Genomic DNA, 17,900 nt, shown 5'->3' on the forward strand with positions numbered 1-17,900 from the left:
GAGGTGGGAGCTATTGCCGCGAGATCCCAGAACATCGAGGACTCGGTGCAGCAGGAACAGCATGAACGGGCCCCGGAGCAGCAGCACATGGGGAGAGCAGTGCGGGGCCGCCCAAAAGATGCTGCCTGGGGAGGGGGTCTTAAGGCCACGGCAGAGATAGAACGCATGTTCAAGGGCTGTCATGGGAACGTCGCTCTTGTGAAAAGTCCTTATATTCCTATGGGAGAGCGTCCAAAATTCCACATGACAGTCTTCCAGGGAGCTTTTGGAGTCCAACCCATGTAAAACTCGGAGGCTGCAGGTGAACAGGAAGCAGGCTAGAAATGGCACTGCCTCATCTTGGGTTCAAGCACTTTGAGCACAAAATTGGAATGTTACCCTGTACAGAACAGCTCTTTTAGCTTTTGCTGTGGTTGTCCCCAGTGCATATGCCTCCTCTTGCCACGAAAGAGGGCTCCCTAATTATTTCCATCCATTCAACATCAACAGTTTTAAAAATTAATGATAATCCCAGCTCCTAAACCTTAGAGACTATGTTTTCTTGTCCTTTTCTGTATTATCATAAAAGAGCTCTGGTTAGTAAAATAACGTCTTGCCACCTCAACTATACCCAAGGGTTTTTGGTGCTAGTAAAAAGATCTGTTGAATATTAAAAGGCATTTTCATGCTATATGTTAACGAACTTGGATCGAAACTTTAAAAAAATAATAAAATGAATTTAAAAAAAATTTCTAAAAAGGCATTTTCATCAGAAAAAGAAAGTGAGTAGCAAAGGACAAAATTGTTTCCAATTTTACCTTCGTGATACAATGATGTGGGTTATTTCCTCCTCTGTCATGCAACCTATTCCAAAAATAGCAGGTGCAGGAGGAATGTGACTCCATCCTCCAAGGGCATGAAGCCAACAGAAGACCTGGTCTGTCCTGGGTCAGCGTCTTGGGAGGGGGTCAGACACAGAAAACCCACCGAGTGTTATTCCTGGGTGATGGGCTTTGATGTGTCCTGCCATCCAGGGATGCTTAGGGAGAAGTCAATGTCCACAAACACGGCCTGACCTCCTGCGTTTGTCCAGCTGCTGCGGGCTGTTTCGGCCTCCCCGCTGGAGCCCAGCTGCTTCATGCGGCCCCCACGTGCCTGACATCACTCACCCGCATGGTCAGTTTCTAAGACCCAGCAAGTTTTCCTGAGGACTCAACACTCACCCCTCCTCACCCCTAGGATCACCAGACACAGTATCTTTAAAGAGCCCAAGTCATGAAGTACACACCAGTCTACGCTTATTTTCGGCACAAGGGGGAAAAGTCTCCCTTAGAAAAACAAGACCGTGATGCCGTTGGGGAACGGTTCTTTATTGCAACGTGCCCATCTCTGTGCAGAAAGAGAATGCCGCTGGTTTGTGTTGCAGAGGACCGACACTCGAGTGATGCGTTCGGAAAGATGATGGATTTGCACTGATCCATCTCTACTCCCAGCTTGCCTGGTCCCCCCTGTGACCAATGGCAGGCATTTGCGAGACAGCTGGCAGGGTGAGGGGTGCAGGCTGAGACTATGCTAGAGCTCACTGGCCTCTGCACGGATCAAAGACTCATTAGCATCCCGCTCTCACCAAATCAACTTATTGGCTCAGACAATCTGTATTGCTTTAAACCTTCAGACAGCTATAAAATTTATTTGTCAACCAGGCAGGGTTAGGATGTGATTTTTGACAAGTCCTATTCAAAGACAAAGCCATACGTCTAGCATATGCTGTCATTTTAGGATGTTATTTGGGGGGAGGGGGGAAATACAAATTAATAATTATTTCCCGAAGTACCAAAATAATAACTTCGGGTTATAAAATATGACAAATAGGCCACAAGAAAATGCAGAAAATATCTCACCTGGAAGACCTGGTGACAAACCACTCAAAATGTGACTCTATGGGTTACGACGTTTCAAGAATTTCCTGAAAGATTCATAAGATTGTAGAATTTACACTGTGGCAGTGTGTGTTTCCCTGGCTACTGAATATCATTGTCTGTGTGGCTTGATGAGCAAAATGAAAGTTGAGAACTCAAAAGACGCTGAGTTCTAATTTATTTATTTAAAAAAAAATGTAATGTTTACTTTTGAGAGAGAGAGAGAGAGACAGAGTGTGAGCAGGGGAAGGGCACAGAGAGAGGGAGACAGAGAATCCAAAGCAAGCTCCAGGCTCCAAGCTGTCAGCACAGAGCCCGATACAGGTCTTGAGCCCACAAACTGTGAGATCATGACTTGAGCTAAAGTCGGACAATCAACCAACTGAGCCACCCAAGCACCTGAGTTCTAATTGAGATTTTGCCACTGACTTACTGTGTATCCGATAGAAGTCATTTCACTCTTCTGTCTCCTAATTTTTCCAGAAATAAGATGGGAATTACCAGCATCAATTATTCACCCTTTGGGTAAACTGTGGAAAGAGTAATAAAAAAGAATCGAAGAGCCTCTTTATGAATATAAAGATCAAGCTGCAAGATAATGGGAATTGCTTTTATTTAGAAGGGAAACTTCACTGTTGTGGAAAATTTTACATTTTGGCTCTGTAAGTATACCCATCCTGATGATTTTCTGTGTAGGCTGTCCAGTCTGCTGGATTTAGCAAAGGCACCAACCTTTCTGCTGTTCGTTTTCCTTTTAAGAATCCTTAATTATGTTATTGCCTGGAAGGAAAAGAAGACAGCAGCCTGTTTTCCAGTCAGAGCCTGGTGCTATCTGTGTGGTTCTCAGGTACTCAGAGCACAGGGAACCACTCAGACTTTGTGACCCCCACCCTGCAGTGAGCCCCCAGCAGGCACAATGTTGCCATGGCACCAGGGGAAGCAAAGACAAGACTGCTGTCCCTGGGGCTCTGGTCTACCTGTCCCACTTATGGAGATGTTAAACCTGTGATGACAAGATTCTTGATTTTGTGCTGTCAAATATAGTAATTGGGGAAAAGGGAAGAATAATCTTAGTTATGTGGCCCCTGGGTGGCTCAGTAGGTTAAGCGTCTGACTTCAGGTCAGGTCATGATCTCACGGTTTGTGAGTTCAAGCCCTGTGTTGGGCTCTGTGCTGTCAGCTCGGAGCCTGGAGCCTGCTTCAGGCTCTGTGTCTCCCTTTGTCTCTGCCCCTCCCCTGCTTGTGTGCTCTCTCTCTCTCTCTCTCAAAAATTAAATAAATAAATAAGAACAGTCTTAGATCCCAAAAGGAAATTATGGAAGCTATAGAGACCAAGAAAGAAAGAAAGAAAGAAAGAAAGAAAGAAAGAAAGAGAAAGGGAGGGAGGGAAGAAGGAAGGGAGAGAGAGAGAGAAAGAGGAAGGAAGGAAGAAAGAGAAAGAAAGGAAAGGAAGAAGGAAAGAAAGAAAGAGAAAGAGAGGGAGGGAGGGAGGGCAGAAGGAAGGGAGAGAGAGAGACAGAGGAAGAAAGAGAAAGAAAGGAAAGGAAGAAGGAAAGAAAGAAAGAGAAAGAGAGGGAGGGAGGGAAGAAGGAAGGGAGAGAGAGAGACAGAGGAAGGAAGGAAGAAAGAGAAATAAAGGAAAGGAGGGAGGAAAGAAAGAAAGAAGAAAGAAAGAAAGAAAGAAAGAAAGAAAGAAAGAAAGAAAGAAAAAGGAAAGAAGGAAAAGGGAAGGGAAGGGAAAGGGAGGGAGGGAGGAAGGAAAGAAGGGAGAGAGGGAGGGAGGAAGAAAGGAAGAAAGAGAGAAGAAAGAAAGAAAGAAAGAAAGAAAGAAAGAAAACAGAAAGAAGGGAGGGAGGGAGGGAAGGAGGGAGGGAAGGAAGGAAGGAAGGAAGGAAGGAAGGAGGAATTTAAAAGCCTCCCGTTGCATGGAGTGCAAGCAGAAAACAGCTGTTGAGGGAGGGATAATGGATGGCTGGTCCGGTGAGCAGCGCGGAGGAGGTGGCTCTGTGGTCCTGGGCAGGGGCGAGGATGCTCTTGCCAGCGAGAAGAGAGTACGTGAGGGCAATCAATCAAGTCAGGGATTCCAACCACTGGGTTTGCAGTGAGGACTTGCTTCTCAGTGGGCTGCATTTTCTCACTCATAATTCTCTTCAGTGTAGAAGAGAAAAAAGAGAAACTTTAGGGCCATTTCTATTATGAGCCAGTTGGGGGTCACATGGAATTAAGCACTGCCCATTTTGAAGCCGCCCTCTGATGAAGGACCCTCTGCCTTTTCCTCTTTTGCTAAGCATGTAATTAGGCACTGGGATCCTGGCCTCACTATATATGCCAGGTATGGGTGGACAGTTGTTTATGGACTTAAAATTGACTTTAAGATGGGAGGTGTATGGTCTTTAGATATTTTCTAAGCCTATATGCTTTAGAGCCCACGTCGTAGCATTTTGTACAGCAACTCCCTGCTTACTATTTTATGCAAATTAAATAGTATATCTACAGGCATATTAGGATTTTTGATAGTTTCAAATCTTTTGTTTGAGTATATATAGATTAGAGTTTTCAGATGTCTTGCTATGTATTCGTACTTACACAAGGTTAAATTTCTTGTAGACGAATAAGCCAGTCCATTTCTTAAACAATAACAAAACGTGTATAAGGGTTTTGAGTGAACAATGTGCTTTCCCTTCTAGATTGAGCATGTTGTTAGTGTTGAGTTGGGCTTTTTTTTTTCATCCTATACATTTTACTAAAAATAGTTTACGAAGAGCAAAGTCTGCTTTAATTTAATTGTGCTTTAAAAAAAATCCATCATCTGCCAGGAATTAGTTACAGTAACACTAGGATTTGAAACTCGAGTCAGCAGAAGAGAAATCCCAAGGAAAAGGAAGATCACTGTCAGGATGCAGGAATGCATCCGTTTACTGGTGTCCCCACCTTCATTTCCTGCGCTGGGTATTTCACAGTTAATGGCGAAAGGGAAGGATCTGGAGACAACGTGATGCTCTAGGAGGTGGAGGATGGAGGGCTTTGCTGGGCGCCACGGGATGACAGCATCCTCTTGATGCTGATAGAGAGAGAAGGGTCATAGCCATGCCAGGACAGTAGCAGCGGGGACAGCTACCACCCACACTGGCACATGCCATTTGACTCAGTGCCTAAAGAAAACAAAACAGAGCCATAGGAAAACAGAAGAATTCCATTAGCCGGAGCAGACATCCTCTGGGAGAGGTGAGCAGGCTTCCACCTGCCAAAGTTCGTGAGTAATGAACGCGGTCCCAGAAAATTCATGGCTTCCACAGTTTTCTACCACCCTACAAGATTTTTCTATGCCTATCAGCAATTTTAAATGTATGCCTCTCTGTTGCATCCTCCGATGCCATGCTGAATTGGCAACTTGGAAAGCCGAATCGCCTCTTTCCTGGAGGGGCTGCTTTCCTCTGAGAGAAGAGCTGCTTTGAACATTTAGTACAGAAAAGGAGAAGAAAGGGGAAAAGGAATAAAGTGAATAAGGGCTGCAGAGATGCAAAGAGAGATAAAAATTAAAACGTTGAAGTTAGTCTAGTGCAGAGCAAAGGAGTACATAACAGCCAATAAGAATCCTACCTGCCTTTTTCAGGAGAGCTTCTTGGCTTATTTCAAAACAAAAATGTGGGAAAGAGAAGTCAAGATATATAAAGAAAAAATTCTCCCAAGCACAGAAGCAAGTGACAATGGCACTAAGAAAAACAGAGAAGTACATGGAAGCCAGGGGACTTGAAGTACAAGAAACACCATGGGGAGGGTAATCTAGATACCCAGGTGCAGAAACGTGACAGTCAAGCAACAAAAGGAATTTAAATCTTAATGAATCTAAATCATTTGACGACGTCATCTTCCAGTTACCTGAACTCCTGGATTATTCAAGGTTAACCTGAAAACCCTTAACTGTCCCAGGGAGCACAGATGAGGGAACACAGCTTCCTATTTCCTTAAAGACTGAGGGATTCTTAAAAGAAAAAAAATTAAGAAAAGAAAAGGGGGTGCCTGGGTGGCTCAGTTGGTTAAGTGTCCAACTTCAGCTCAGGTCATGATCTCACGGTTCATGAGTTCCAGCCCCGAGTCGGGCTCTGTACTGACAGCTCAGAGCCTGGGGCCTGTTTCAGATTCTGTGTCTCCCTTTCTCTCTGCACCTCCCCCACTCACACTCTGTTTCTCTCTCTGTCTCTCAAAAATGAATAAATGTTAAAAAAAAATTTTTTTAAAGACTGAGGGATTCTTGTTAATGTCAAGTCCTCGTGAACTTTAGTTCTTAGGTCTGGCTACGAGCTTGTTCTCTCTAGTGAAGTGCAGTGTTGAAGAGCATGGGCTCTGCAGTCACACAAACTTGAGTTCAGATACTAGCTCTGTTCCTTACGAGATGTAGAACTAGTTATAGAACTAGTTATAGTTTGGGCAAGCTACTTCAAACCCATCTGTATGATGGGGATAATAACAGTACCTTGGATTGTCAGGCAGAAGAAATGAGATAATCACATAAATCACTTAGCACAAGGTCTGGCACACAATAAACACTCAGTAAATCTTAGTTGTTGTTCTGTTGTTATTTTGATTTCTATTCTGCATGAGGAGATACAAAAGATCTACCCATTAGCCCACATATGTTTACCACATCCTTTACTGCTATGATAAATTTGTTTTCTTGGAAGGCTCTGTTGTGTCTGTCTTTCAAATGGAATATATTGGGAGGCCAAGAAGGGAGGGAGAATTTGATTGGTTGAGGACTACAGAGAAATAAGCTTTGTTGATATTTCCAACATGATGAATCCTAGTGGTTTTAAGCCCAAAATTCCACTTGAAAATTTTCTGCCATTGTCCTAATCATAACATGGGAATCCACTCCTGCTTTCTGTTTCATGTCTCCTGGTCCTGAGGTTCTAGTTTTAAAAATAACTCTCCTTGCCAATCATCTCAAGCAGAGCACGAAATTCTCAAATTAATTTTAAAATACTGTTTAGCCTCAGTTGCTTTTTTGAAATAATACAAAGTAAATCAACAAACAGACTCTAAAACACACAGCTTAGGGGCTCCTGGGTGGCTCAGTGGGTTGAGCGTCCAACTTCGACTCAGATCATGATCTCACGGTTTGTGAGTCCAAGCCCCACGTTGGGCTCTGTGCTGACAGCTCAGAGCCTGGAGCCTGCTTCGGATTCTGTGTCTCCCTCTCTCTCTGCCCCTCTCCCACTCACACTCTGTCTCTTTCTGTCTCTCAAAAATAAATAAACATTAAAAAAAAATTGAAACACGCAGCTTAATTTTTGCAGACTACCAACTGGGGGGCAGCTGCAGAGAAGCTCGTTCTCCAGGACCCAGGACTCCCCTCTGATCACCTGGAAATGAGGGTTTGCGCATGGGGAATCCACAGGGGCCAAGAAACCCAGATAGTGACTGGGAACTTTTCTGATAGAGTCAGAGACTTGGGTCAACTCCATGTCAGTACCTGTTTTCCAGCTGAAACAGGGTCTGGGGGGGAAGCTGCTGGATGAGCCTTGGAAAATATCTATGTTTGCAGACTCCATAGTATGTTTCTTTTAGAAAATGGTATTTAACAGCCCAGAGACTTCTCACATGACGCGGGGAACATGCACCATCTGAGCCCTTCAGGTACACCCTCCTTCCCCAGGACCGACCCTGCTTAGCAGCGAGGAGTTGACAAAAATCACAGCCCAAGATGGCGTGACAGCAGCTTGACTAATAATGATTATCACAACAGATGGAAAACTGTAGACAAAACTTTCCATAGAATGAGTCTACCACAAAATCTCTTGGTGAGACAGAAGGATGCTTAGCTGCCACAGAATTATTCCTTACCTAACAGAATAAAGTTGCTGAATTTCTACCCACCCCTTTTGAGAATTTACCCAAATTTCCAGGGACTTCCACTTGAGATTCAGACCCCTCAGACCGCTTCCTACGCGGATGTGTGATGCTGTGCAGGGCGGCAGAAGTGTGTGTTCCTCCTGAAATGCACACGGGCTCATGTGTCCCCAAGCAAAAGGGACCGCACAGGTGTCCTCCTGAGCAGCTCGCCTTTACGACAGGGGGCATGTGCTGGGGCCTCTGCTGCAGAGAGAAAGAGAGTTTTACACCCACCACCAGAATGGCTTTTGATCATTTGGGTTGTTTTGCTTCCTCCCTGTTTTTCGTTGTTTACTCTCGTTTACTGTGCAAATAGCCTCAGCGGATGCTAGCCGTTAATTCTGGAAAGCAGAGCCAGTGTGTCTTTTTATTCTTTCCCTCTCCTCATGGCCCTAGAAAGGGCACCTGGTCCCCTCACATGTGCTGGAGGACAGAGGGCCTGGGAGGCCCGTGAGGGCAGAAGGCCTGGGCGCCCTGGCTGCGAGACAGTAAGGCGGCCAGGAGCCAAGGCCACAAAGAAGCAAGGAAAGGCTCATCTCTCGGATCCAAAGAGCCTTCCCGGGCTGGGCAGAGATGCCAGTCCGGTGCCTGAGTCTTCAAACACTGCTCTGCTCTCCCTCTCCCCTACCAAGGGGAGCCCCCCTCAAGCAACTTTGCTTAATTACCCTGCTCTTCTGAGCCGCTAGAAACCCCCCCTCGGCCCAACAGTCCACAGACTGACCCAGCAGATTCCTGTCGTGTCTAGTATTCAGAGGAGTAACCAGACTACTGAGCGCTCAGTGGTCCCAGGTGAAGACAGAGGGGCTGAGCCCGAAGGACCCTGAGCTGGATCGGCGTTCCAGTTCCTGCCTCGGCGCCTCGCCTGCGTGCCCTTGGACTCGTCACTCACCCTTGCTCATGGTTTTCCAGACTGTAAAATGTGAGTGAGGAATTCGCAAGTCTGTTGTGAGAAGGCACGAGATAACAAAAGTGAAAGCACTTTGTAAACTCTAAGGGGCTGTGCAAACACAAGGCCTTTGTCTACGCCTAGAATGCGTGGCCGAGTTTCCTTGGCAGGAACCAATAGGATTGAGGAGCGAGCGAGGAATGGAGGCGCCCCTCAGGCTCGGGCCGTCCCCTCTGTGACCTGTGTCTGCATCCCTGGCCCAGCAGCCGTGAGACTGTCAAAGCCAACCCTGTGAAAACAGGGCGCTGTGTATTTCCCATTGTCTAGGTGGCCACGGTATGGTCAAGATTGTGTGCCATTTGGAATCAGAGACACTGGTTCAGGACCTTCCTCTGCCCCTGGCTGCACCTCATGGGGCAAGTTATCCAGCCTCACCAAGCCTCCCCTCCCCTAACCGGAAATGGGGTGTAAGTGACTCCTCCTTCACGGGGCTCTGGGGATGTTAAATGGCAGAATGCATGTTAAGGTTCGCCCCAGTACCTGACACGCAGTCAAGGTCAATATGTGCTCCTCAGCCTTTGTACTATGGGGTCCAGAGCACATTTCCCAGCTGTTCTGTTTGTGAACGTGGTAGGCGTGGGTAGCATTCAGCCATTCATTTGAGCCACTTTTTCAAGCCACCCAAGGTTCGGTGTGAATGCTACCTCCAAGATAAACCTTTCCACGGGGTGCCTGGGGTGGCTCAGTGGGTTAAGCGTTTGACTGCAGCTCAGGTCACAATCTTGTGGTTCGTGGGTTCCAGCCCCATGTGGGCTCTGTGCTGACAGCTCAGAGCCTGGAGCCTGCTTCGGATCCCGTGTCTCCCTCTCTCTCTTCCCCTCCCCCGCTTGCACTCTGTCTCTGTCTGTCAAAACAAAAACAAAAACAAAAACCTTTCCTGACATTGTCCCTGCTCCCCAGGTTGTACTAATCCAAGGGTCAGGGTCAGGGCCAGCTCTGTGGACACAGGACCTGTGCAGTCAAAAGGGCCTCATCGTCACAGAGGCCCTCACCTGGTTTGATGCTCTGGGGCTGCTGTATTTGCACAAGGGACCCTGCATTTTCATTTTGTCCTGTGCCTGTCAATTATGTGGCTGGTTCCAGCTCTAATGCTCTGCCTCAATTCTGCTTTGTAAGTTTTATAATTTGCTGTTAACATGCCTTTTGGAATACACAGCCAATCCTCATTATTCACGGATTCCATATTGTGCTTTTTGTTGGTGACTTTACTGTTTACAATGGCCACAAGCAGAGCGCTGAAGTGGTGTGCACCGTTCCCAAGTGCAAGAAGGTGGCGATGTGCCTTACGGAGAAAGCACGCGTTAGACAAGCTTGGTGTGGGATGAGTTATAGTGTCGTTGGCAGTGAGTTCAATGTTAACGAATCGATAATATGTATTAAGTAAGGTGTCTTTAGAGAGAAACACACATAAAACAAGGTTATATATTGATTGATGGATGAAAATGCTGTGACCAGAGACTCACAGGAACCTCACACTGCAAGTTCCCAGGAGAAACGACTCAGCATTCACTGAGTTCAGTGTCTGTGCCCTAGTGATGGATCATAACCACCGCTCATAACAAAACGGCCTGTAACGCCTTTAAGGCAATGTCTTGTTGTTATTTTTTGTTTAAGTTTATTCATTTTGAGAGAGACAGAGAGCGCGAGCGGGCCGAGAGAGAGGGAGAGAGAGAATCCCAAGCAGGATCCACGATATTAGCACAGAACCCAATGAGGGCTGAACTCACGAAACTGTGAGAGCAGGACCTGAGCCAAAACCAAGAGTTGTATGTTTAACCTGACTGAGCCACCCAGGTGCCCCAATGTCCCCGTTTTCTATGTGTTTTCTCATTTTCCTCAGTATATGTTTTCCCCTCCACCCAGTGCCTAGGAAAGTGCCACAAACATGCTGTTATGCCAAAAAATTAATGGCAAGAAGTTATGATTCTGACTTTCAAGAAACGTTAACACCTGACTGTTGATTCTAAGATTTTACTGCTTGTTCCCTGGAGAATCCAAGTCCCCCTGTGATATTGTGGTTATATGAAAAATTGTTCCACACAGTAAAAGTTGTAGATTATGCTCAATTTTTTCTCAGGTGAAATGAGAAATGAGACAGTAAAGCAACAAATTGTTATAGACCTGTATACCTAAATTCTTCATGATCCTCAGATGAAGTATTGAAGATCTAGATGTGACTTATTTATTTATTTATTTATTTTGAAAGAGTGACAGAGCACATGAGCAGGGGAGGGGCAGAGAGAGAGAGAGAGAGAGAGAGAGAATCCCAAGCAGGCTCCGCACTGTCAGCCCAGAGCCGAATGTGGGGCTTGAACTCACAAACCATGAGATCATGACCTGATCTGAAACCAAGAGTCTGACACTTAACCAACTGAGCCACCCAGGTGCCCTGCAATGTGACATTTGTTAAGAAGAAAGATGTCACAGAGTTCTAAAGGGATGTGTAGCAAACTGAGGGGTCTGTATTTTAGGGAAAGCTATTTTAGATACAGGAGAGATTTCCATGTGAAGTCCCTAACAAGTGACCCATATATAAGAGCTAGAATACAGAGCTGGCACAACAGCTCTTGGGACAGGAAGGATTTCTAGAATCAGTGACTTACTCATTACCTGTTTAAAGCAGGTGGGGGTACTGGATCCCAGGCTGGGAGTGCCCTAGAGTCTGCAAAATGCAGGAGTGGATGAAATAATCTGCCCAATTATCAATTGGATGATGGTAACATCCATTCTATCATAGATGAACTTGTCTCCAAATCTGAAGAACGTGCATTTTCTATTGGCTGAATCCAAAACCTTCTACTGAGATCCATCATGATCCTCCTGGGGAGGAAAAGAATTTAACTTAGTTGCTTTATGCCTGGCATTTGAGGAATAACGTGTACTTGAAGGGGTCAAAAGGAGTGAGCACCAGGCCCCAGAATGCAATCACCTCTCCCACCCCTTTACATCATCCACCTGCATGCTTTTGGCTCTTGGCCCCTGGCTGCCTGCTCCCACTCTCTCACTCTTCCCTCTGCTTTTCCTTCCATGGGGGCATGTCCCTAGCTACATGGGGTGATTCAAAGTGATTTCCTTCAAAAGTAATTGGTACAGACCACTAAGTAAACCAGTAAGCCCGGGGCAGTCCTGTCCACAAGAAAGGTAAGGTTCAGATTTAATGGGCAACCCTTTAATGAGATACGGGTGAAAGCATAGCGGGTAATGAAGAAACTTTTGAGGTGTCCTGACAGCTGGTGAGTAGACACTGTGTCTTTCAAGAAGAAAAATTATAAGATCCTCGCCACCCTGGATGATCTGTCTCTTTGGCTTTGGCTTGTAAACGGCAATAAGGTTACATGGATTTAAAGGCAGGTGAGAAAGAGGAGCATCCAGCTGAAGAGCAGAACGGTCCAAAAGGCCCAGAAGGAAGCCAAACGGCACGTTGGGTTGGAGTGCAGAAGGTGAGGTTGGACGTGAGAGAAGTGGAGGGAATGGAGCCTGAGGTTTTCAACTGAATCACCTGATTAAAGCCCATGATTTCAAGGAGAAGGAGTATGTGCTCCAGAACATAGTTGGTGGCATCCAAGTTTCTTCCAGCAGGGCAATGATGTACTTAGAACTGCAACTAGGAAATGTGTGAAGGGGCTCCTGCGTGGCTCAGTCCATTAGGCGTCTGACTCTTGCTTTCGGCTCAGGTCATGATCAAGTGGTTTCATGAGTTCAAACCCCAAGTCAGGCTCTGTGCTGGCAGTGGGGAGCCTGCCTAGGCTTCTCTGTCTCCTCACTCTCTGATCCTCCCCCCTTGCACTGTCTCTGTCTCTCTCAAAATAAATAAACTTAAAAAAATAACAAAAAGAAAATGCATGAAAGAGTGGTGCATAGATGGTTGGAGAAAGACAGGAACAGGGAGGAGGTTTTGGTGACCGCAGACATCTGGGAAGGAAGGACCTGGAGTGTAGTTCCAGTGTGAATGGTGTGGAGAAGACAGGCTGTGGCCCTGGAAAGTGATTTGGGGGAGCGTGGGGTGCACAGGGAGAACAGGGATTCAGAGATGGGGATCTTGAGCCCCAGTGACTGGGAAGCAGAGGTGTTTGGTGAGTGAGGTGGATAGAAAGTTTTGGCACTTGATGTTTAAGATGCTGGAAGCAATTGAAAATTGGCAGAACCCAGTATGACTTCACCCGAATTACATTTCAGATATTAATGCACCAACTGTTCCAACTTTGTTTCTTTGTTACCCACCAATACTTCTCCCAAGAAAGTGTGTCCAGACTTGATTTCTCAGACATGGGGCAGTCTAGGCAGAGTTAAGCCTGGCCAAGTTACACTAGGATGTTTCCCCCAAAAGACTCTGAGCAGAGGCCATAACATCTTTAGACTTCAAGTTACCTATGGAATTAGTAAAATCTGTATCTTATCCTTTTTGCCTCTCTCCTCCTCCCCCAATCTCATCCCTCCAATTACACACACACACACACACACACACACACACATGCACACACAGTATTGAGTTTCTAGTAGCCAACTGTTAGCATCTGTGAAAGATAGATGCAGAGATGACTAAGACATGGTGCTATCTTAATGTTTTTTAATGTTTATTTTTGAGAGAGAGAGCATGAGCGGGAAAGGGGCAGAGAGAGAGGGAGACAGAGGATCTCAGTCAGGCTCTGCTCTGACAGCAGTGAGTCCAATGTGGGGCTTGAAATCACGAACAGTGGAGATCATGATCTAAGCTGACCGAGCCACCCAAGTGTCTGACACTCTGCTATCTTCAAAAGAGGTTACACTCTGGTGATGACACTAGTAGTTGGCTACATTTGTGCTTGTTGAACACCCACTGTACATTGAACACTGATTTAGGAGGTACTAAGAGGCAACGTTGCCTAGTAGTTAGACATGAATTTTACTAGTGGTTAATGTGTAGACCCTGGAGCCAGGGTAGCTGGACTCAAAGTCTTGTTCTACTGCTTATTCACTGTGAGAACTTCAATCAAATTACGAAGGGTTCTCTGGTGCCTCTGTTTTCCCACCTATATAATGGGAGTAATAATAACTTCACAGGGTTTTAAATAGATTAAAGAAGTCAACAAATATGGTCAACCACATGTGTTAGGAAGTGACACATGTTCCTAGCACACGATAAGCACTCATAACTATTAACTATTATTTTTATACAGTGCCTTCATAAATACCATTTCATTTCATCCTTGTGTTAGTTCTGCAAAGTTAGTATTATTTTCTCCATTTATGAATGAGGACCTCAAGACTCAGGAAGAATGGCTGACTTTCCCCAGGTTATTAAATGAAGGATCCATGACAAGAACGCAGGGGAGCCCAGTGCTCATTCAACAATATTACAATACACGTTGCTACAGGTAGACTGAATTAAAGAACAATATTATAAATCTCAATCTGATCCAAAATCTCAAAACCGGAGACAATTTTAAAGGCTGAAAATTAAATAATCAATAATGATTAGTGCTGCTAATATAATTCCTTAATTTAATCTTACTCCACAAATAACCTTTCACCATTATTTGATTGTGATAATGAATTAAATTGACCAGGTATTTTCCTCTTTGATTTTGTGAACTATCCCTGGAGACATGGCTTATTGAAAAATTAGCTTCTAATTTCCTATGGCTGAAACCAGTTTGTTAACATTACTAAATAAACTGATGGATTTTTCGATGTCAAGGGATAGTCAAGCATCTGAAGACTCTGTACGAACGTTAACAGAGAATATATATACACAGACACACCCGAGGTCAGTTAGGAGGCTGCACAGGTGCTCTGTGTTGCACAAAATGAATCACACCATAAAGGTTGGCTGCTTCCCGCCCACCCAGCTGATGTGAAGAAGTCTAGGCCAAGCTGACTTTCCCTTGAGCTGTCCATAGTGCTTTCACATCCCTCCCTTAAGATCCTTTTTAATCTGGCCAACCTCTAAGGACTAAGCTTGGATCAAGCTTTTGCTTAAGCCAGGTCAGGTAAGATGTCTGCCTGGAGACAAATAATCCACATAATCCAAAAAGAGAACATCACATAAACCAAAGGGAGAAAGAGCATCAACCCTAGCCAGAAAACGAAAGCCAGAAGTCAGTATAAAAACACGTGGGCGAACTACCCACAGAGAGATTACAGATGAAAGATGGGGGATAAATCTGATATCAAAAAGATTCAGAAGTGTTCAGAGACAGATCGCTGGGCATGTTAAGGGGAAATCATTCCTTCCGTGCAGGAGAATTCCAGGCCCCTTCTTACTGGATGCCAGGCTGGATCTGGACAGGAGAGTAGCTACTTATATGTGTGTTCTCGCTACACTGAACTGTAAGCCTCTTGAGAACATGGTGTGGACCCTTGTCATGTTTCTACCTACCATGGAGTCTGTCACATGACAGATGCTTAGCAAATACTTGTTGAGTGAATGAAAGAATTACAACTAGTTGAGGATGCCATTACAACTGCTTACTACCACCTCAACCACTAATAACACCTGTCAATTTTAGGACATTTACTATATGCCCAAAATTGTGCTAAGCATTTGCCATGTGGATGGATGGATAGATAGATAGATGATAGATAGATAGATAGATAGATAATTTTTTAAGTCTCACAAAAATAAGGCAGATGCTATTCTTAGCCCATTTTATAAATGAAGAAATAAAAGCTTAGAGAAGTTATCTTCTACAAAACTGCATTACCTAACGAGTGGCAGAAACAATGTACTAACCCAGTCTGTCTGACCCCTCAGTCCATGAGCGTGAAAACTCAATTATACAGTTTTGGAAGCCCAGCCCTGTTGGAACCTGAATTGTATAGAACTCCCACCCCTCCCCTTCCACCCCCACCACTCAAACTGATCTCAGTGCCCCTCTTCTGCATGTTCTGGGCATCTCTCTACCAGCACACTAAATACATTGTCAAATAAGTCTGTCTACATGAACATCTTGACCACAGGGACTCTTGTTCATTTATGTTCCCCTCCCGTAAATAGCACAATTCCTGGAATAGAGTAAATGTTAAATAAATGTTGGTGGGGTTGATTAATTATTGACTTTTGAATAACGATGGTCATTTAGAAGACTATGTTCACTAGAGACCACTCTGATTTTGATCCATGGGTTCCCTCATGTCAGGACTGACGGGTCTGACAGATAAGACAAACAAGGCTGTTTCAGCACTGCTCAGCTCCCTTTGGGGCTGGATTTATTGCCTTCTTGGGTGAAATACTGGCTTTGCTGAGCCATCAAGAGCAGTGATTTTCCATGTGAGGCTTTTGATTGTCCTACAAGCTTACTTTTTAAAATTTTTATTTAGTTTTGAGAGAGAGAGAGAGTGAGCAGGGGAGGGGCAGAGAGAGAGAGAAAGAGAGAATCCCAAGCAGGCTCCACACTGTCTGTACAGAGCCCAAAGCAGGGCTCGAACCATGAAATCTTGACCTGAGCCAAAATCAAGAGTCACACACTTAACTGACTAGCCACCCAGGTGCCCCACGAGCTTATTATTTTAACTCAAAAGTGCCATGAGAACGAGAGATCTGTTGTCAAGTGTTAATAGGACCTTTGGACCTCTAAGGAGGTGATGCAGGGGAGGCCAAGAAAAACAAGGAGAATCCTGTTACTAAATTTAAAATTAAACTGAAGGAAGAAATTTTCAACTACAAAATTTAAAGCTTTTAGTAAAAAAAAAAAAAAAAAAAAAAAAAAAAAAAAATATATATATATATATATATATATATATATATATATATATATATAGCAACACTAATATGAGCATTCTAGAGTAGTGGTTAACAGCACGGGCTTTGCAGTTAAACAAATTTGATTCAAATTCTGATTCCTCTCTTTTTACCTGTGTTATACAGGGCAAGTTATTGATTCTAAGCCTCAATATTCTTGTCTATAAAATGGGGCCGGTAATGTCTTAGATGGTAAGCATTAGATAATGCATGTGAAACATTTCGAACAGCACCCATTAGCAAAGGCTCAACAAGACAGTTATCAAGCAGTTAATCTTTATTCAGTTACTTAATAAATATGTATTCAACACCTACTGCATTCCAGGCACTATCAACAAAAAATGGGGCCTGTGCCCCATAGAGCTTCATGGTGAATTTCTTCCCCTCCCCGCACCATGCCCTTTGAGTGCCTTCCTGCTTTGAACTTGGTCATGTGACTTGCTCCAACCAATGGGATGTTAGCCAGCATGATCCAAGCAGAGGCCTTTGTCCTGTCTGGCTGCTCTTAGAACCTCTGTCACCACCACATGTGACAAAGCCTAAGACAGCCATTGGATGGTGAGAGACACAAAGGCCCAGTTGCTACTGTCTCCCTTGCCAACAGCCACCAACTTCTTAAGTGTAGGTGAAGCCATCCTAGGATCATTGCCTCCAGCTGACCTAGCAGCTAACCCCAAGAACCTTAGAGAGCCCAGGAGAAATCAGCTGATCAGGCCTAGACCAGAAAAACCATAGAATTGTGGCTAAGTAAATGGTGTTTGTTTCGAACAAGTTTGGGGATGGATTCTTACACAGCCAAAGCTAACTGATACAAGCTTATGGCTTTGTAAGCCATACAGTCTTCACTGAAACCAGTCAGCTCTGCTGCTGTAGCCCAAAAGGAGCCATAGATACCACAGAAATGAATAGTCATGTCTGGTTTGGCCTGAGGGCTATTGCTTGCTGACTTCCGCTCTAGCATAAGAAACAGGCACTATTCAAATAATCACAAAATATGTACACACAAACTATAATAGCTACTCTGCAGCCAAGGTTCATCATGCTGTTAGAAAGAATAATTGAATAACCTGTCCCAGGCTGGTAATTCAGAGACAGCATCTTGGTTAGAATCCCCCAGAAGCAAACCCTGAGACAAGGATTTGAGTGTATGCAGTGTATTTGGGAGGTGACCTCAGGCAGCATGAGAAGGGAGTGGGGACCAAGAAGGTGACCCACATGGACCAAGTTGGTGAGTAGGTTACCCCATGGGCCAGTAAGGCTTCATCTACTGGAGTCTTTCATAGATGCTCTAGGTGACTGGGTGGTGAGGAAGCTGGGTTGGCTATTCTCCTCCAGTTCCCATCTGCCATTGTTGGCAGGTGGTTCCTGGAGATGTTCATTCTCTGAGGTTCTGGCCTGCCATCATCCCCTCGCAGCCAGTGAAAGTGCTCAGGCAGAGAGCAGC

The sequence above is a fragment of the Panthera onca genome, chromosome F1, assembly GCF_046562875.1.
Source record: "Panthera onca isolate mPanOnc1 chromosome F1, mPanOnc1 haplotype 2, whole genome shotgun sequence".
NCBI classification, from domain to species: Eukaryota; Metazoa; Chordata; class Mammalia; order Carnivora; family Felidae; genus Panthera; species Panthera onca.